The sequence below is a fragment of the Leptodactylus fuscus genome, chromosome 1 (genome assembly GCF_031893055.1).
Source record: "Leptodactylus fuscus isolate aLepFus1 chromosome 1, aLepFus1.hap2, whole genome shotgun sequence".
NCBI classification, from domain to species: Eukaryota; Metazoa; Chordata; class Amphibia; order Anura; family Leptodactylidae; genus Leptodactylus; species Leptodactylus fuscus.
The window spans coordinates 89,533,913-89,555,430 of NC_134265.1; the positions used below are offsets into that span (position 1 = coordinate 89,533,913).

General features: G+C 39.4%; 1 protein-coding gene across 1 annotated transcript in view; it reads left to right on the forward strand.

Annotated features, from left to right (window-relative positions):
* Positions 1-4,616: 4,616 nt before the first annotated feature.
* The window catches only part of LOC142203224 (chemerin-like receptor 1), a 39,266-nt gene continuing 22,364 nt past the window's right edge, over positions 4,617-21,518 (forward strand). The window contains exon 1 of the mRNA XM_075273776.1: positions 4,617-4,737. The gene's annotated coding sequence lies outside the window, so the exon portion shown is untranslated. The remainder of the gene's footprint in view (positions 4,738-21,518) is intronic.

The window sequence follows — 21,518 nt, forward strand, 5'->3', positions numbered from 1 at the left end:
GCGTAGCGGCAAAAAAAATAAAAACCGCCAAAAAGCGGTTTTTTCAACACTTTGCCTCCTATAAAAAATTGAATAAAAAGTGATCAAACCATCAGATCTTTCCCCAAATGGTATCAATAGAAACGTCATCTTGTCCCGCATAAAAAGACACCACAACCAGCTCCATACATGGAAATATGAAAAAGTTACAGGTGTTAGAACATGATGACACAAAATTTTTTTTCTATTTTGCAAAGTTTATCATTTTTTTAAAAGTATCAAAACATTTCAAATACTATATAAATTTGGTATCACCGCGTTCGTACTGACACATAGAACACAGGTAACATGTCATTTGTACCAAACAGTGAACGCTGTAAAAATTAAACCCATAAGAAAATGGCGCAAATGCATTTTTTCTCCAATTGCACCTCATTCTGAATTTTTTTCCAGCTTCCCAGTACATTGCACAGCATATTGAATGATGCCATTACAAAGTACAATTTGTCCCGCAAACAATAAGCCATCATGTGACTCTGTGAACTGAAAAATGAAAAAGTTATGGCTCTTGAAATGTGAGGAGGGAAAAACGAAAATGCAAAACCAAAAAATGGCCGGGTCCTTAAGGGGTTAAAGAGCCTTCCTTAGCTGCCAATTGGATCAGTATAGGAGAAGTGTGAAGACTACAGAAGTTTCAAAGTATGGCACGGTAACCTGAAAGCAACAGCAGCTAAACTGAGAATCCTGACAGTGAACGTACCTTTCCATACCTGCTGCCAGAGCGTCTTTGTTTGTCTGTGTTTATCACACATAGGGTCTCTTGATTGGAGAAGGTAGTGGGTGCCACTAGCCCGGAAAAAGCATTTAAGTAATTTATAAGCAATTTTGATGGTGATAGATTCCTTGACACACTACTGCATATGATTTGTGCTAGCATGGCAATCACTGTGTGGATACATGGCCTAATGAACAATATTGGAGCGCTATAAACCATATCTTCTCTAAGAGGTTCTATGTTGTTTGATAAACCTTTGCATAATTTAATATCTTCCATTTCATATACCAATAATTGTATTGGTATTATGGTTAAAACATATATATGTTAATATCAGCACATTCAACCAAACTTAGAGTAAAAACATAGCTAAAAAGGGAAGGCAAACTGTGATTAATGTGTTGATATAGCTTTCCAGTACATCTTATACAATATTAACTGGCACAATTGTGAAGTACAATTTGTCAAATCAAATCATGGCTGTGGCAGGAAGAGATTAATATGACATATTATGCATATGACCATATCATAACTCCATACAACTGCAAAGCTGTATAGAGCTGGAATACAGAATTCTCAGAAACACATGGGGCTTTGTTGTACCTCTAAATGCCTCTGAGTTCAAACACAGGTACATAGATGTTTATTTGTGCACCTGATGTCTTATAAAGGGCACATTTTTATCCATCCACTGCAAAGCAATGGGTGGAACCAATTCAACATCCCCAATATGCCCTGATATCTATGGTAAAGAAATAGAATATCAACATACAATAGCGTAAGAGTAACATTACAGCAGATTAGCATGTCTCAGAAGATAAGCTCTATCACAGGCATCTAAAGGATACCAGTGACAAATCTATTTGACTATGTGAGCATCCTGACAGTACACATACACATCCCATAATCTGCCCTTATCATGACCAGTGAGGTATATATATAGTGTTTATTCCCTACAGAATGACAGTATGCAATGCTAGATTTGGGAAGGTAACACAATATTTTCTATAACTATTTCCCAACAGTATCACATATTAATTTCAGGCGTTTTTTAAACATTTTTTTTTTGCAGATCAATACCGGAAAATACTTTTGCTAGCTTACCTTGAACTTTGCTTGGTGTTCCATTCCGGATATCTTTGTTCCATAATCTCCATGTTAATTGTGTGATTGGTTTGCTTATCTTACATGAACCACACTGCCTCTATAATATGTTTTACACCAGGCCAATGACACATGTTGATTGAGGGCATCTCATTGCAATGCTTAATAACTGGAATGTAATTGGAAGATAAAGTTCCAATGCATAATTTATCTTCAATTCTGCAGAAACAGTGCCGGGATGATCTGCCGTGAAACGTCTAAATCAGTGGAAGTAATCAAACGATAGGAAGATTTATGTTCACCGCTTTTAGAGAAGTAATTATCATTCTACATGGAGACACAATACTCAGTCACTATGCAGGATGTGGAACTGATGGGATTCTTATCAATGCTTAGAGACGCGGTTGTCTGGATAATAAAATACACACAAAGAATATTGTCTAATGCATGGAGTTCCCATCATGTTATCGAAAAGTTTTGTTCACCAGTTCATACAATAGTTAGCAATTTGTAGATTGCGCCCATTAAAGGGGTATTCCCATCTCAGCCTGTCATGCAAAAATAGAAAGTATTTTGGAAGATACCATTAGCAACCAATGACATCTCTGCTCTTGTAAGATGAGAGCTGGACTCTGTATGGTTGGGCAATGACATTTCTTCTTTTTTTATTGAATTTTTGAAATTTTACAGACAGAAAATATAATATAATACAATATAATTGTCTTGTTAGAATAGAAATTAAGCGCAAAATAATTGCAAAATAAGCCATAATGGAAATAAAGGCATATAAATTAACGAGACAAATAAGCATGTAAATAGGAGAATAAGTAATGCAAGAAACACTGATATCTGAAACCAGAGTCATCAAACAAGCAGTGGTGTATCTGGTGGAGAATACATTCTAAGCAAAGGATTGTCAGGGAAAGATAGAAGAAGTTACGAGCTAGGAGAGAAGACCAGCTTGTCACCAGAGTTCACAAGTTTTTTGAGATTTTCTACAAAGTTCCTTCAATCTAAACAGCTGGTATAACTTGTCTTACCACTGCTGGATAGTGAGTCACTCTATCTCTGGTCAACTCTAAGGGATGAGTAATTTTGTTTCCTGGACAAATTAGGTGGTTAAACAAAACTTAAGTGGGATCTTAGAGTAGTTTATTTTCAAGTTTATTTTCTACGGCAAACTGCCTTGAGTTCACCTTCAGTTGAATTCTGGAAGAGACCCAAATGGCCCAAATGTGCAAAAGTGAGCCTTCAGATATTCCACATCTTCATCAGCAGTCAGATTGAGATAGCCGGCATCACATTTCTTTTGGTGTCTAAAATACCACAGTATTTGCTGTCTTTATAACAGACTTGTAGCTTCGGAGGTGATTCTTAGCTGTACACACAAGAACATTTTTTTTCTGGTATTGTGGTTGAATTTTTTTTTTTTTTATTAAATGGCGTTCTTAATAATAGACTGGTGCAAAGTGCCTCTGAATTAATAAAATGCTCGGCCTCTTAATAAATCAGGCACCCTCACATGCATCAGAATGGAAATCTAGGCTAGAAATGTAGAAGTATAGAATTCCTATGTTACTGATGCCAGTTTTCTTAATTTTCTTAATATATTTGTTGAGTTAAGGAGTTCCAGTCCTGGTCTGGCCTGCTCTCCACCATGCTCCTCTCACAACACTAGCAGATAAGGCACAGAATGAGGGCTATGGAGCAACTTTGGAACAAGATGTGCCACATTAACACCATCTATGTCAGATAACTTGGTTAATAACGTTCCACCTTTTTGTAATTTTGTATCCTTTTTTGGTTAAGAAGATCAAAGAGACACACTGGACACACTATGCTAATGGATCTTACTAGCCTAAGCCCCATGCTCATGATTGTATTTGTTTTCCATATGCTTGCTGCACTTATAAATCTCTAATTGGGGCTAGTATTCAACCTCTTTCATTTCTATGGCCACATACAATGACCATAGCTTTTATAGATCAGTGCCCATTCTGTAGAAACCATCAGGACCAGGTTCTATTTTTGTCCATATCTGGGACACACACTATGTTATTTCTATGTGAATGAGGGGAGAATTGCTTGGGAGCATGCCTCATCTTGGCCATGCTTAGGTCTTAGCTCTAGATTTCTTTGATATATGCCCTATATTAATTTTCATATGATTGAAATTACAATTTACATGAAAATGGGGCTTCTATATTGAATAAGGCTGAGTTCACATCTGTTCAGTCTTTGCTTAAATACTCTGTCACAGTGATTGCTGAAAATTACTGAATTAAAAAGTGCAGCAATTTCTATCTTTTCATCCAGTGTTTTATATATAAAAGAACAGACAACTGATGGTTCCTATTATAGCAAATGGAATCCGTCATCCACCATTGATGTCCGCTGATTTAGCGGTACATGTGACATTTGTTTTGATCTTCCAATGGATAAGAACAATGGACACTATGGCTCAGATGTGAACACAGTGAAACAGGGCCATTTTTGGAAACTCTAGAGTCATTACAACTTTACAAGTTACTTAGAACTTTACAAGATACCGTGATTTGGTTTACAACAAATTTACTGCTGACAAACTTTCTTTAAGAACTCATGTATTAATATACTGTATATACTGTAGGCTCCAGAAATCCTCCAGTGACATTTGTCACTGAATTTAGTGAATGTAAAAAAGGAAATGAAAGTTGCAGACTAAACTTTTAAATTTGACATTTTTTAAAGGAAACTGCTGTCATTGATAAAACGTCCAACATTACTTAAGTCTATTATACAAGAAGGGACTGTGAGATCGTGCAATGGAATTTTGGCTGTACTGATTCTGGAACTAAGAGTTTCAAGACACCTGAAGAAAGTGCAAATTAAAAAAAAAGGTAAATCTATTATACAATATATTTTATGCTGTTTATTTCATCCGATTTCTCAGTTTTTCACTCTGAAATTCGGATTCTGTTACTTTAATATATCAGATGGCTCAAGAGCCTTATCTCTGCAATGTTCCATGTCGGGATAGGTTGTTGGTATTCGGTATACACACTATAAATCTGTGGAAATACAATTATAGGTTGTTGCCTATGATTTATTGTAATAAGCTTTGTGTTCTTATTATTGTGCTACTTTGAATTTGTATTTTGTTTGCTTTATATCTTCTTGGTACTGGTCATATAAATAATGTAGTGTATACTTTTAACCTTAAGTCATAGCAAATTAGGCTCTATATTATTAGTTTCTCCATAATCCCTTTTGTAGAAGAAATAAGCCAATGTTACAGTATTGTAGGAATTGCTTAAACCACCAATTCATTTTAACTCCATGGCATAAACTTGTTAAATCTTGCTTCTTGCCAGGGGTATTTACAGTACATGGATGAGCAACATTTCAGGTTAACTGTAAATGTGTCTATATATATATATATATATATATATATATATATATATATATATATAATGAAAAATATACCTTTGTATTGTGTTAGCCACTGGATATGAAATATAAAAAATTATTCAGTAGTTGATACCTTTTTTTATGGCTATTCCTGTTCGCCTCTTTTTGCATAAATTTTTTATCCTTCAGAAATTGTGTATAAACCAGCCTGATGAAGGGGCCTTAGCAGCCTTGAAAGCTTGCAATCTGTCATCATACCATTAAAAAAAGGTATCAACTGCTGAAGACTCTCAATTTCTATATATCTAAGTTTTCAAACAAACCTATACTGCAATTCAAGGGATGTGATGGTATATTGCTACAAATGATTATAACGATATAGATTTTTTTTTTTCTTACTGGTTTAGTTTTTTGTCTCTTCCTGGCATTTTTTTTTTAAATACTTTTTTCATCACACAAACTAATAAACTTGGGGCCACACGGTGGCTCAGTGGTTAGCACTGCAGCCTTGCAGCACTGGAATCCTCGGTTCAAATCCCCCAAAGGGCAAAAAAACCATCTGCAAGGAGTTTGTATGTTCTCCCCATGTTTGCATGGATTTCCATCCCATACTCCAAAAACATACTGATAGGAAAAAAAAAAGTACATTGTGAGCCCTATATGGGGCTCACAATCTACATAAAAAAAAACTAGTAAACTTTAGTAGTCTGCTTTTTTATTTTATCCTATTGTTTTGAGAACTGCAGCAATATACTGTATGCTTTTCAGTATTGTAAAGGGAAACTTCTCAGAAGTACTGATAAAAAGACACATTTTTTTACATTTCTGCCCCATGGTTACTCTACAGTATAACAATACTAGATACTTATTTTCAGCTATATACTAAATGGCCTTACATTGGTGGAAATGAACTATTCTCTTTATGGCAGAAAACTGGCATGGAGTAGTTGTGGAACATCTTTGGCTCACAGCCTCATTTGTGTCAAAAAATTTTCCATGTCGATCTTGTTGTGCCTACTCACCAATTTTTTATTAAGTGGGTACAACTGGATGAAGATCAAGGTGGGCCAGTACATGGACACAAGGGCCCAATAAATTTGGTGTGAAATATTACCTTAAATCTATGCTAGTTCATGACTTGCATTGATTTCAGTCCGGGTGTATAGAAGCGAGCCTGAATTATTAAGAGACTGGTGCCTTTAAATTCAGGCACATCTCACGCTACAACTTCGCTGATGATGTCCCAATGTTTTCAACCTTTAGAAAGGTAGAAACTGTGCTAAAAATTTTGATGGATTCACGACGAACGGACAGCAGGTACAAGTTTGAACGAGGCATAAGTTGGTATGAGACATAGTTTTTTTTTTATTCATTTTTATAAAGACTTCAGGGGACTTCCATGTAGGTGTTCTCAGCTTATAACATACATATATCATTTCGTAGGTGTGATACTTGACACATTTACCAGCCTAGACCAACTTTAAGAACTCATAAGTGCAAGATTAAACACCCACCTCTCACCTTAGGTATATTCACGCATGATACATTGTGACAGAACTCCATGGCGAAACCACAGCAAAACAACATGCAAACACAGTCTGTATCAAGGGACTTTTTCTACTACCAGTATGTCCTTACCAAAGTACAAATTTATTATAGACTCCAATTTCTCATGTAACAAGTTCAATACAATATCACAAAACAACATCAAAACTATTGACAGGCTGCATATCCAAACCAAAAAAGAGTACTTTGATCTCAGCTCATGCTTGATGTTGGAGAAAGCGCTCCACTATGTGTATGTGCTATTTATAATACTGGTTTGTCTTCCATGGTAAAGGATTGTTTGAGTTCCCTCAGCCCACCAGGGCTTAGGTATGACTGCTCCCTCTGCACCCATCACTACCCCTGACATTTTTATTGCTTTGCTCTTACTCTTTTGGTGAGTTAGTAAACCTATTATATAATATGAATTAATTGTTATTATTTGTTGCTATAGTAGCCATTTTTACTGTTATTTGTGGTCTTTTGTATTTTGGAATATGGCCATAAGGAAGCCATTTCTTCTTTAGTCATCATTCAATTGTTTATATGTATAACTGTTTATATGTATAACCTATTCTTTTTATAAATGGATATTTTTATGGCTTTTATCACGCTGATGATTTAAGCAATTTAGACAATTATTTTTAATTAAATCAAAGCAGTACCACCAGCTGCTACCATGAGAACAGCATGTGTCTTGACAGCACTTATGTAGAGAAAAAGTAAAAAAAAAAAGTACCGTGAACATAGTGCACAGACTGTCCAAAGCAACCTTAGAAATAATTTACTATTGTAGGTAATCTGTCTGTTCATCCATTGCAACTTTTCAGCTGAACTGTAGACATTGCAGTGAATAAATTGATTATTTACAATGAATGCTGCCTCCATCTTCCTCCATCTTTCCTTTTTCACTATGAATTTGGATATCGGATCTGGTCCTCTAAACAAATCCATCTTGTTACTTGTTGTCATCCCGGTTTTGGCCCTGGGGATCTGTAATATACTCTGTTACCTGTCTGGACCCTGGGCTTTCTCCATTATATTCCTGTGGCTATGTGCCTCCTGCTACCTGTGTTTGTCCTGTTCCCTGTCTGATTTTAGTCCTTGTTTGCTTTATGCATTTTATTCTGTTCCTGTGGTGCTCAGTACCACTGTTCTGTCTGCCTGGTCATTTGCTACCATGCTGGGACCACCGCAGGAGGTAGTGATCTGTCAGACTCTCTGCAGCAGAGACTAGATCCTGTATGTAGGTTAAAGGACGAAGACCGGGGAATCTGCTGGGATAACACCCTTAGAGGTGGCCTTAAACCAAACCAGTTTGGTAGCATAGCATGCTCACAATCTGCTGCCTATGACATAAAATTTGTAATAAAGTATTTTACAACATTTATTAATGACACATATAATGCCAGAAATGCAAATGTTCACATGTTTTGTTCCGCTTTAAAGCATACTATAGGTGCTCCTTCAGGTGAATCTTAAGAAAATGCTGTGTACATGTGTAAAACTGTACTTCTTATTGTTAAATGACATTTTGTATTTATCAGCAGTTTTAGCCACTGCATGCTACATATTGAATTGTCAGTTTTTGTTATGATGCAGATTTGCCGTACACAGTCGAATCTATCTGTAATTTCGGCCTTACAAAGAAGTCATAGAATTTATGCGTGTTTTTACGTGGATCCCTTCTCCTCCTACCTTTCCTCTCACCATAGACTAGTAAATAACTTATTCAGATAACAAACTTCATCAAGCACATCCAAGCACACGGACGCAAACTTCCAAGCACACGGACGTGATCAGTCCGGAAAATATTGCTGTCATATGAACTGGGATTCCAGGACAGAATATGGTCATGTGCATGAATCCATTATTACTCACCTTTATTAGTCAGGGTAGAGAAGAACTGCAAACATCAACTCCCAATCTATTGAGACTGGCCTATTCATACTTTATATATTGCTCACATTGCGATTCATTTAATGGTTGGCATGCAATACTAAGTGCTTTAATAGAAAACATGTAGAGCTAGTTGAAGCTTCCACTGGTGATAATAGCTGATTTCTGAAGATGAAACCACAGCGATCAGCAACATAAAAAGGGGTAGTTATGATGAGAAAATTCCATTATGAAATAATTTTCTCATTGGATATACCATTTTTCGGAAGATAAGACACATCTGACTCTAAAACGCACCCCTAGTTTAGGCAAGAAAAATTAGGAAATAAATATATTATATTAAATAAATATATCATATTAAATCAAACTATCCTGGTGGTCAAATGGAGCACAAGGGTCAATTTCCCTATCTGGTATGTTTAGAAAGATAAAGGGGGCTATGAGCTAACAGTACAATGCCCTATTAGTGGCCTCCACATGGTATAATGTCCTGCCAGGTCTCCATGCAGTATAAATACATTAGTGGCACTCACCATCTGACTGCCTTCCTTTTAGCTCTAATACATTACAATAGCGGCAGGGGGTTCAATAATTGTCCCTGCTGACTGCAGAGGAGCGTAGCCACATTACTCCTGTGTAGGCTCCTGCTGCTGCTATAATAATGTATTAGGCTAAAGGGAAGGTGGGCAAGAGATGAGTGTTCATACTGGCCACTTTCGTTAGGAAGGCTATTAGGAATCCAGAAAGATGGTGGCTGTAGTCCATATTCAGACCACAGTCTGCCATCTGCACCATGCAGAGGGCAGCTTCCTTTTGTCTTCCTTGGACTAATCTGCATTGACAAAGTGCTTTGCCCAATCATTAAGGAAGTGGTCAGTGGGATCTGGTACTGCAGGACCACCCTGACTTCGGACTACAAGACACAGGAACTTTTTTTTTCAGGTTTTTCCTTGCTAAAACGGCATCTTACTGTCTGAAAAATTCAGTAGTTCTACAACCAATATCACGTCCATATGAACACATAATGAAAACTCAGCTCATAATGTACAAGTAATATTCATACTTCATATAGCAATGTTAAATCTACAATAAACTTGAACAGATCCTCTTCTACCTCATCCCCATTACATACAGACTTGCCTTTGCTTTAATTTGGTTATATGATTTTCTCATGAAACTGAGTCAATACAATATCACTATATTCTAGTAAAGCCCTTGGCAGTCAACCACTCAGTGGTCACACATAGACACGCAAAGGATAGATATCTTATGAAAGAGTAGCATGAAATCATGTTTTTATGGGGGGGTAAAGGTAATCTCATGCCACACATCTTAGAATATGATAAGGAAATGCTAAGGAAAGATACATCTAAGATGACGTTGACATGGGTGATATGTGGAGCCTATGAATGATTGTCAGTGGTCTCAGCATGACAAGGAATGATCTGGGCTCCAGAACTAAATAACTAAATTCTGACTTTGATTGAACCTGCACATGCAGGGGCGGCTTGTTTGGCATGTTTGTTGGATATTGCTTTTAATATTGAGACTGAGACACAAATACATTAGCTATGGATGAAAGCCTTTTGCTGAAACTTGGAAGCACAACAGAAACCTCATGTATTTGCTTTGTTTTCCTTGTTCAAAAGCTTTTTGTCATATCAAGTGAAACATGTAAAGAAGCCGGCACAAGTATATGCATTCAGATAATAGAAGTTTATGTGAGGTAAGAGATGGTTTTAGGACAGAGAAACCAAAACTTACAAAATATTTACAGTCAAGATTACATGGAATAAATTGGGAGCCATGAGCATTTACAAGAAGAATAAGCTCCAATATTGCCTGATACATTTAATTATATATTATAGTATAAAAAAGATGGCCATACATGGCTGACTCTGTAAGCCACACAAATTTTATTTTTAGACTTTTTGTTTACAATTTTCTACATATGCAGTGTTAAAGAAGAGATTTTGGCGAATGACCGGTGGATGCGAAGAAAGCTGCGCTACTCTCTTGGGATAAACAACACACGCACTTTATTCTGCTTTTCATAAAAACACGACGCTACGCACAGCGTTTCGGGGATTCCCCTTTTTCAAGTGTAACAGAAACACAATGTATCCAAACAGGGAGCAGGAGTCAAGGGCAGAAGCTTCCTTGCAGGAATCAAGTGTGAAGCACAGCGTGGAGTGGCTCACAGTGTGGCTGTGCTTCACACTTGATTCCTGCAAGGAAGCTTCTGCCCTTGACTCCTGCTCCCTGTTTGGATACATTGTGTTTCTGTTACACTTGAAAAAGGGGAATCCCCGAAACGCTGTGCGTAGCGTCGTGTTTTTATGAAAAGCAGAATAAAGTGCGTGTGTTGTTTATCCCAAGAGAGTAGCGCAGCTTTCTTCGCATCCACCGGTCATTCGTCTGAATCTTTTGTCCCCCAAGGGGTCTCTGGATGAAACTGCTGCTGCTGTAAATCTCCCTTGTACCTGTATACACGTTCAATTTGTGTGTATTTCCTGTGGTTGCTCGGTATTACTTTTTTCAAAGAAGAGATTTTATCACCCTGACCAACTCCAACTCTTTGCATCCATTAATATGTGCAACTTCAATGGAGCATACATGGCATTTCTTTTTGTGGCCCTCAGAATTCCTGACCAATTGGGCTTTTAGGCAGGGTTCACACTACTGTTGGTGTCTGCTCAAAAGGTGTCTGTTTAAAAAAAAAAAAGAAAAAAAAAAAAGACACCTATCATGGCTATCAGTTAATGTCCATGATATGCCCATTGCCCACAGACTCAATGTTAAAAAGAAAACAAAAAAACGGATACTTGCTGTCCATTTTTTCGAATGGACAGAAAAGTCCTGCATGTAGGATTTTTTGTCCGCTTCAAAAACGGACATGGTTGTAAACGGACACTAAAGGACACAAGGTGTTCTCCTCAATAATAAACTAGACTGGGCTGATCACCTGGAGGCGCTGCACAGAAAGGGCCACAGCAGACTCTACCTGCTCAGGAGGCTGAGGGACTTCGGAGTCCAGGGGCTACTTCTTAGTCGTACACACTAGGGGAAAAGGGATTAGGGATACACAGCCTCCCGACAGTAATTTTGATGGAACTACCTGCGTTAATAAAAACTCAATTGAATGAAATCTTATCAAAATTGTGTTCCTTACTGTGATATATCAGATCTCTGTCCCGTCTGGGAATGTCCCGATGCCTGCAGACCTATCGCACGGACTCTCCGCTCCTCCGGTTAGAAGCCTTCATATACAATATTCGTGATAAAAGATTGAAGGTCCAGCGAGTCTTGAAAAATCATCTTTCACTTTATTAAATGGCACGTAGCCATATTAAAAAGGCATTCCACAGACATAGATGGTATAGAACAAAAAACTAAAAACCAGTCCTAAGTCTGACTGACGCATTTCGAAAGCATGGCTTTCTTAGTCATAGCTACTTCTTAGGGCCTTTTTCAACTCTGTGGTTGCTTCAGCCATCTTTTTTGGTGTGGCCTGCTGGGGGAGCAGTATATCAACCAGGGACAGAAATAGACTTGACAGGCTGATCAGAAGAGCCAGCTCTATCCTAGGGAGCCCCCTGGACCCAGTACAGGTGGTGGGTGACAGAAGGATACTGTCAGTGATGAGCTCCATGAGGGAGAATAAGTCCTTTTGGACCTTGATGGTACTTGGCAGCACTGTAAGTGACCGTCTGCTTCACCCCAAGTGTGAGAAGGAGCAGGGGTGAACCTGCCCCTTTCGCTGCCCAAAGCAAATGACAGAAAGCCGCCCCCCTTGGGAGGAGGGGGCGGAGCGGAGGGGGCGTGATGAAGTGGAGGGGCGGGGTGCTGCGAAGGGGGAGGGGCTCAGCAGTGTTCGCAGGCAGAAAGCAGGCACAAAGAGGACCTGCTCTCTGCCTGAGCGTGAGGGGAGGCCGCTGGAGCAGTGTGGGGCTCACAATCTACATTAAAAAAAAAACAAACAACCAAACCACTAATACTTCAAACTGCTAAGACTCAGTCTAAGGCCCTACCTTAGCGGAACGCAGCTAAAAACTGCTGCAGAAAAAATGTATTTTTTACCGTGTTTTTGTAGTTTTCTTCTCTTATTATATCTATAAGGAAAATGGGAGCATAACTGCAGGTACAATTGACATACTGCATTTTTCAAATGTTTGGATGGGATTTTCCAGAATGTCATTTACTTTTTTGTACTGTAAATTGCATTTTTTTCTGCTGCATTTCCATAATGTGGAGCCTCAGTTTATCAATATTTTAACTTAAAATAGAAAAAATTCCATGCAATTTTTATTTACATAATTGTGCTTACTATGTTAAGATGGCCTGCTTGTGCAATGTAGTGCAAGTTTGAAATATCCAGAGTTTCTTAGGTTCTCCTTTTTTTATGCTACGTCAAAAAGTATGACATCTTTTCACAGAATTTATATTTCTGCCAAGTGTTGACATTTAGAGAAATCACTAAAGAAAGATCATCTAAGTATTTCTATTAATACACCATTCTGAAGAGTATTTTGCTCTTAAAATATGGGTAAAAGCAATACATAAAGAGGTTTTACCAAAGCATATCTCCACAAGATAGGGGATACGTTTCTGATCACTGGGAATTCAACCACTACAGCATTTTTTGCTGCATTCTGCTAAGGTGGGGCCTTATCCTTAAAGTCTTACCAATTTGAAGCATTGGCGGTTGTAATATAGAAAATTGTGTACTGTCAACTGTATTATTGATGTATAGTAACCTCTAGAATAAAGTTAAATTACTATAATAACTGGGCAACTTTCTAATATTCTTTGTACTTCTGCTCTTCGCCATCTTCAACATTTCTTCTCTCAGTCAGTGAATTTAAGACTCTCTTGTGGGCACCATATGGCTAAATACCAGTTGAGGGTATGTTCAGCCGACTCAGTATCATTCTGTAAATCACTATAACAAGCTGTACCTGCAACATGATTCAGAAAAGGCTTCAACCTCTAGTTGTTGTGAAATATGACCAAATTCACTGATCCCAAGCTAAGCTTTGGCAAACTGGGAGGAATTGCCAAATACTGTATATAAGTAAGTTCCAGAAATTTAGCCTTTTTATTATAAAATAAGGGGGCGTTTACACTAGTGTCTTGTGTCCGCTCAGGGGTTTCCGTCCTAATCCCCGACTTTGTGTTCGTGCAAACCTTCCCCCCAAAAAATGGTTTCCCTATGGAGAGACTGCGTATGGACACCGGCGGTTTGCTTTAAAACTGACCACCGGCAAGCTGTCCCCTATCCAATTTCGCCTGGAATTAGGACGGAAACTTCTGGAGGACAACAGACGCTGGTGTCCCCTACATAGTGCACAATGAATGAATTAAATTAATGTATTCTGTAAATTACTTAAGGCTAGCCAATATCAGGTGCACAAGGCCAAAAAAGCTAAAAGTCATAAATCAGGTTAAAAGGACTTCTTTTCTGTGGCCTAGGCAACATCTGATGTGAGAGAGATATTAAATTTGATGATCCATTAGAAGTAACAATATCAGCAGGTTTGTGTTGCTATATAGCTGATGTATAATGTTCCTGCCTAATGATGCTTTATAAGTGGTTCTAGCAATGCAACGCTGATTTCATAGCCCAGGCTCAAAAATGATTTTTTTCACAGACCAAAGACAATACGAACCCCTCCACCCACCCTCTCATCTCTGCCTATAAGATTGAAAAAACTCTGCCAACATACTTTCTATGAGAGTGGTTATCATGGAAACCATTTTCTTGGAATTCGGTAATTCTAAATAGGTTACATTGCATAATTCTTAGCTAGATAAAATAAAGCTATATTCTTTTATATATTATTACAGCTATTAATATTTGTTTCAAGTATTTTGTGGAATCAACCATTTATGCTTATCAATACAGTGAATACATTGACACCTGGGTTTTACCATTTGTGTATTTGTCCCTGTACACACTAAGAATGTCCGATCAGCACTTACAGTAATACTGCGGAGGGACACGCCCCTTTGATTGGGAAGTGTTAAGTATTAAGAGCACAGGGCGCCAGTGGCGAAGTTGCCAATCCTGGTGTTCTGTGGAAAATGTCAAGCGTCCTGCACAGTGTTGGGCTGTGAGCACAACCCCCATCTGTGGATGTTGGGCCCTCATACCATCCTCATGGAGTTGGTTTCTAACCGTTTATGCAGACACATGCACATATGTGACCTTCCAGAGGTCATTTTGCAGGACTCTGGCAGTGCTCCTCCTGTTCCTCCTTGCACAAAGGCGGAGGTAGCGGTCCTGCTGTTGGGTTGTTGCCCTCCTACGGCCCTTTCCACATCTCCTGGTGTACTGACCTGTCTCCTGGTAGCACCTCCAGCCTCTGGACACTACACTGACAGACACAGAAAACCTTCTTGCCGCCACAGCTCGCATTAATGTGCCATCCTGGATGAGCTGCACTACCTGAGCCACCTGAGGGTTATAGAGTCCATCTCATGCAACCACGAGTGTGAAAGCAGAACCAACATCAGCCAGAAAGACTTGGTACTGAGATGTTGTCTGTGGTCCCACCTGCAGAACCACTCCTTTATTGAGCGTGTCTCGATAATTGCCAATAATTTCCATCTGTTGTCTATTCCATTTGCACAACAGCATGTGAAATTGATTGTCAATCAGTGTTGCTTGGCATTACATTGTGTTGCTTAAGCGTTCCCTTTATTTTTTTGAGCAGTGTATGTAGACAATATGCATGTATATAATGTATGTGTGTAATACTTGCATGTACAGTATATGTATAGAGGCATAATGCCTGTATTTATACTATATATGTATTTAAATGTACATTTGTGTAATATATACATACAATGATATGTGCTGAATGAACACAAAATATCTTCTAATAGATCAGAACAATGGAAAACGCTGAGACATCATGTCAGTAGTATGACATGCCATAGCTGAGATATTGATAGTCTAACACACAAAGATCAGGGATCCTGGATTGCCAATGGATAGGGTAGGTGGGCGATGTTTTTTTAAAAATATTATTTAACATTAATTGGGACTTTTATTGAGATTTCTTTTAAAATAGTTACTCCTTTAACCTGTTACTTAAATGGAACCTGGGCCCGATTTTGGGCTAGTAAACCAGCAGGATGTTCTTATGCTGCTGGAATTTCGGCCAACCAACAGGGTGACCCTCGTCCCATCCAGGGCTAAGTTGGGTGGTTTATTATTTATTAAGTTTTTATCTGCTGCAGATGGGTTCTGGATTCTGGAAAGATCTCCTTTCTGTTCAGGCTGATGTATATATGCTACCCTGTGTTCAATTGGCTCAATAGAATTTTTGAGGCTCAGATAAAGGCTGAGGCATCCACAGCTAAATATGGAACAGATGAGGTGATATTTTATGCGGTTCCACAATCAGATGTTGATGCTTTTTATTGGCTACAATTTTTCTTTTACTGTGAATAGTGAATTTGATGTGTTTAACATTGTATTATTATAGGGCATCTACAACATTCTGACAATGTATAGACATCAAATACTTGATGTCTCATCCGAAGTAAAGTAATTTTTGTTGGTTTTTAGACACTACAAATGGGTAAAAAATTATGTTGACATTGTGGACAGTTACTGGGAGTATTCCTAGAAAATGAGACTCAATGCTTACTCCATTTTGGTTTTAACACTTAGGACTAGGGTTGAGCGATCGTGTTCGGAAAAGATCGGATTCCAATCAGCGATCAAGAAAATTTCACGATCGCGATCGGAATTCCTAACACAATCTTTTTAGGTGGGATCGAGATCAGTGATTATTTCCCACAATGCTTTGCTATTGGCCAAGCATTGTGGGAAAAGATAACAATGTTAGCCTTCACACTGGGTATACGCTATGCTCATTCTGAGCGGAGTGTATACTCAGTGTGAAGGCTCCGCTATGGTTCCATAGGAATGAATGGAAGAAGCCAGCACACAGCCTTAACCACCTGTACATCGGCTGCATCCATTCATTCTAATGGGTGACTAGCTATCATCTCTAGTAGCTACTTACCTACAGAGATGGCTGGTCCGGTGCCCAGTGTTCTCGTTCTTCTTCGCCTCGCTGCCCCCACCTCCCAGGTTAGTGTTGAAGAGCTAGGAAGAAGGCGGGGCTTGTGGCTTAGGAGAGTGTGGGCGGGTACTGGGAGGGGAAACGTCACGTCTCTCCGCCCTGTTCCCGCCCACACTCTCCTAACCTGGGAGGCGGGGGCAGCGAGGTAAAGAAGAACGAGAACACCGGGCACCAGACCAGCCATCTCTGCAGGTAAGTGGACACCAGGGGGGGACTAAGTAGCCAGAGGATTAAAAAAAAAATCCTCTGGCTACTTAGTGATTAAAGAAAATCACTACACACTGGATTCTAACAATTACAGCGTTCAACTGTTAGATTCCATGCTGTATAGTGAATAGGATTGTTTATAAAATCCGATCTCCGATTAGTAAAAAAAATCCCATTGAATTGCATTGGGATTAGAATTGGGATCGAGATCGGGTTCGAATGAAAAATTATCGGAAATCGGATTTCAAAATCGATCCTGAAAAGACAAGATCGGCTCAACCCTACTTAGGACTTGTTAAAGGTATGAAAAGAAAGTCAACAGTTCTCACATAGCGTATAGTCTGCCAAAGATCAAGCTATGAATATCAACACCGCGAGTCTGTGTGTAATACAGGGCATCTGTCTGCTATGAGAGGTCAAGCAAAACATTGAAGCACAGATGCAGGTTATTTTCCCCATATATCACAATTACTGCTAGTCCATCAGTGTCTTTGGATTATTTATCTAAATAATACTCCCCTATCTGAACCACAAGCAAATGCATTTATTTTTTCTTATTGGAATTGATGAGTACTATAATGACAAATGACCACTATGACTCCATGTGAATTAGTAACTTGTCTTTCATCTTTTTGTATGAAGGCTATGTCTGGAATTTATATCTGTCTAGTAGAATCTAGCATCTTCTGGGATCAACTTAATGACAATGACGCTCAGTTTCTAAGGGATCACATCTGCATGATGAAATAACTTTTCTGAATCCATATAACTCTACATAAAGGGTCTATGCATAAAAATATGCGCTGCACTCATCGGTCATTTGTTTGCTGTAGCTTATCATTGATCACAAGAGTCAAGACCTCCTCACTGTGAATAGCGGTTAAAAGTTTAATGGCTGGAAAGATGAAACGTCATTACTAGAGATGAGCGAACAGTGTTCTATCGAACTCATGTTCGATCGGATATTAGGCTGTTCGGCATGTTCGAATCGAATCGAACACCGCGTGGTAAAGTGCGCCATTACTCGATTCCCCTCCCACCTTCCCTGGCGCCTTTTTTGCTCCAATAACAGCGCAGGGTAGGTGGGACAGGAACTACGACACCGGTGACGTTGAAAAAAGTAGGCAAAACCCATTGGCTGCCGAAAACATGTGACCTCTAATTTAAAAGAACAGCGCCGCCCAGCTTCGCGTCATTCTGAGCTTGCAATTCACCGAGGACGGAGGTTTCCGTCCAGTTAGCTAGGGGTTAGATTCTGGGTAGGCAGGGACAGGCTAGGATAGGAAGGAGAAGACAACCAACAGCTCTTATAAGAGCTAAATTCCAGGGAGAAGCTTGTCAGTGTAACGTGGCACTGACGGGCTCAATCGCCGCAACCCAGCTTTCCCAGGATCCTGAATGGAATACACTGTCAGTGTATTCCCGTATACCCGATATATACCCCCGATACCCGTTCCAACGGTGTGCCCCCCCACCTTCACCCCAGAAATACCCTGCAAGTCCCCTAGCAATAGGATTGGGGCTATATACACCCACAATTTTTGCTACTGCCATATAGTGCCATTGTCTCACTGGGAATTCAAAGAATATATTGGGCTTACATATAACTTCAATTCCAGGGAGAAGCTTGTCAGTGTAACGTGGCACTGACGGGCTCAATCGCCGCAACCCAGCTTTCCCAGGATCCTGAATGGAACACACTGACAGTGTATTCCCGTATACCCCATATATACACCCCAAATCCCCGTTCCAACGGTGTGCCCCCCCACCTTCACCTCAGAAATACCCTGCAAGTCCCCTAGCAATAGAATTGGGGCTATATACACCCACAATTTTTGCTACTGGTATATAGTGCCATTGTCTGACTGGGAATTCAAAGAATATATTGGGGTGACGTGCACCCACAATTTTTGCTACTGCTATACAGTGCCATTGTCTCACTGGGAATTCAAAGAATATATGGGGGTTATGTGCACCCACAATTTTTAATACTGGTATACAGTGCCATTGTCTGACTGGGAATTCAAAGAATATATGGGGGTTACGTGCACCCACAATTTTTAATACTGCTATACAGTTCCATTGTCTGACTGGGAATTCAAAGAATATATGGGGGTTATGTGCACCCACAATTTTTAATACTGGTATACAGTGCCATTGTCTGACTGGGAATTCAAAGAATATATTGGGGTTATGTGCACCCACAATTTTTACTACTGGTATACAGTGCCATTGTCTGACTGGGAATTCAAAGAATATATGGGGGTTATGTGCACCCACAATTTTTAATACTGGTATATAGTGCCATTGTCTGACTGGGAATTCAAAGAATATATGGGGGTTACGTGCACCCACAATTTTTGCTACTGCTATACAGTTCCATTGTCTCACTGGGAATTCAAAGAATATATGGAGGTTATGTGCACCCACAATTTTTAATACTGGTATACAGTGCCATTGTCTGACTGGGAATTCAAAGAATATATGGGGGTTATGTGCACCCACAATTTTTACTACTGGTATACAGTGCCATTGTCTCACTGGGAATTCAAAGAATATATGGGGGTTATGTGCACCCACAATTTTTGATACTGGTATACAGTGCCATTGTCTGACTGGGAATTCAAAGAATATATGGGGGTTATGTGCACCCACAATTTTTAATACTGGTATACAGTGCCATTGTCTGACTGGGAATTCAAAGAATATATTGGGGTTATGTGCACCCACAATTTTTACTACTGGTATACAGTGCCATTGTCTGACTGGGAATTCAAAGAATATATGGGGGTGACGTGCACCCACAATTTTTGCTACTGCTATACAGTTCCATTGTCTCACTGGGAATTCAAAGAATATATGGGGGTTATGTGCACCCACAATTTTTAATACTGGTATACAGTGCCATTGTCTGACTGGGAATTCAAAGAATATATGGGGGTTATGTGCACCCACAATTTTTAATACTGGTATACAGTGCCATTGTCTGACTGGGAATTCAAAGAATATATTGGGGTTATGTGCACCCACAATTTTTACTACTGGTATACAGTGCCATTGTCTGACTGGGAATTCAAAGAATATATGGGGGTTATGTGCACCCACAATTTTTAATACTGGTATATAGTGCCATTGTCTGACTGGGAATTCAAAGAATATATGGGGGTTACGTGCACCCACAATTTTTGCTACTGCTATACAGTTCCATTGTCTCACTGGGAATTCAAAGAATATATGGGGGTTATGTGCACCCACAATTTTTAATACTGGTATACAGTGCCATTGTCTGACTGGGAATTCAAAGAATATATTGGGGTTATGTGCACCCACAATTTTTACTACTGGTATACAGTGCCATTGTCTGACTGGGAATTCAAAGAATATATGGGGGTTATGTGCACCCACAATTTTTAATACTGGTATATAGTGCCATTGTCTGACTGGGAATTCAAAGAATATATGGGGGTTACGTGCACCCACAATTTTTGCTACTGCTATACAGTTCCATTGTCTCACTGGGAATTCAAAGAATATATGGGGGTTATGTGCACCCACAATTTTTAATACTGGTATATAGTGCCATTGTCTGACTGGGAATTCAAAGAATATATGGGGGTTACGTGCACCCACAATTTTTGCTACTGCTATACAGTTCCATTGTCTCACTGGGAATTCAAAGAATATATGGGGGTTATGTGCACCCACAATTTTTAATACTGGTATACAGTGCCATTGTCTGACTGGGAATTCAAAGAATATATGGGGGTTATGTGCACCCACAATTTTTACTACTGGTATACAGTGCCATTGTCTGACTGGGAATTCAAAGAATATATTGGGGTGACGTGCACCCACAATTTTTGCTACTGCTATACAGTGCCATTGTCTCACTGGGAATTCAAAGAATATATGGGGGTTATGTGCACCCACAATTTTTAATACTGCTATACAGTTCCATTGTCTCACTGGGAATTCAAAGAATATATGGGGGTTATGTGCACCCACAATTTTTAATACTGGTATACAGTGCCATTGTCTGACTGGGAATTCAAAGAATATATGGGGGTTATGTGCACCCACAATTTTGGGCTGTAGAGCACAGAGGGATCGGAGAGGACAGAGCTGGTGTCGGCCAGGTATTCCCACAACATGCGCCTATACTTGTCCCTCCTGGTGACACTAGGCCCCTGAGTGGCAGTAATTTGTCCAGGGGGGCCATTAACGTGTTCCAGACCTAGGAATAAGTCTTCCAACAGGGTAGAGTTTTGCATGCCTTTGCTTCTACCCACTGTTTTTGCTGCTTAGCTTCCCTCCACATCTACTCTGCTTTCACCCCTAAACATCACCCCAGTTTATGCCTTTGCTTCTACCCAGGTTTTTTGTTGATTTAGCTTCCCTCTACATCTACACTGCTTTAGCCCCTAGACATCACCCCTGTCCATGTGGGGTCGGTGGCCTCGTCATCCACCAACTCCTCTTCCAATTGCGCACTGCCCCCTTACTGCAAACCGCACATGACC